The 1,060-nt window shown below is 45.8% G+C and overlaps 1 pseudogene; it reads left to right on the forward strand.

Annotated features, from left to right (window-relative positions):
- The first annotated feature begins 502 nt into the window (after positions 1-502).
- The window catches only part of LOC116062387, a 61,823-nt pseudogene continuing 61,265 nt past the window's right edge, over positions 503-1,060 (forward strand).

Raw genomic sequence — 1,060 nt, forward strand, 5'->3', positions numbered from 1 at the left:
CAGACACAGATAGGATTGGAGATGAGAAGTTTAACTGACACGTAACACGCTGACAGCGACATAACCAGTCACACGATGACAGACGCTCAATTTAGCACCAACTGCAATGTTTAATTTTACATTAATGGAGCCGACTGGCAGTCTGGCACACGTGGGTGCTCCGTATTTTACCTGGGTCACCCACGGTATCGAGACAACGTAAGACAACATTTTCTTTCGTGATAATAAAAATCTATCTTCTCTTATGTTGATGCTGAAACTTTGTACTTTTGACTTAGTGAAGGCGAATTTAAAGGGCATACTGGAAATTACCAACAAAAGATTCTTAAAACAGACTAAAAAAACAGAAAACATTAAAAATAAAAAAAAACTTGCTGTGATTTTATTTTGAAAGGGCGTACCGGAAACGGGGAGGCTCGATCGCTCGGACGTTGACGCTGTGGAGAGAGACGTAGAGAAAGAGGAGAAGAAGAGAGGGAGGCTGTGTCCGTGTGGAGGAAAAGAGAGGAAGAGGAGGAGGAAGAGCGGGATAAAACCCAGCAGACAGACAGACGACGGGACCGGAAAGAAAGAAAAGAAATGTGGAATAACACGCGTGCCGCGCGCGCGACACCCTGAGGGATATATCCGCTCGTGGAGGAATATTTACAATTTTACATTTTCTCATTTTTGTGTTTTTCATTTCTCTGGATCTGATCCCGCTGCCGGGACATCACGGAGGGGAAAACACACGCGCGCTCGCGCACACGCGCGCACTGAGAGTTCAACCCGGTACCCGGACGACGCGTGCGTGTATGCGCGTGAATGTGCGTGTGTGTCCAGGTGTGTGTTTCCACTCACTTGCTTTTATTTTTGGCTGTTGTTCTTAAATTTGTGTTTTTCCAACGGAGTTCTGGTCCTTGTATTTGACCTGTGTGTGTGTGTGTGCTCAGCATGTCGCAGCGTGGCTCGCACGCCAGACTTCATTCATAAACACCTTGTTTTAATTTATTTTGGAGTGTGTGCTTTTTTTCGGAGGTAATCCAGACTTCAGTGTGTGTGTGTGTGTGTGTGTGTGTGT

The sequence above is a fragment of the Sander lucioperca genome, chromosome 24, assembly GCF_008315115.2.
Source record: "Sander lucioperca isolate FBNREF2018 chromosome 24, SLUC_FBN_1.2, whole genome shotgun sequence".
Taxonomy (NCBI): Eukaryota; Metazoa; Chordata; class Actinopteri; order Perciformes; family Percidae; genus Sander; species Sander lucioperca.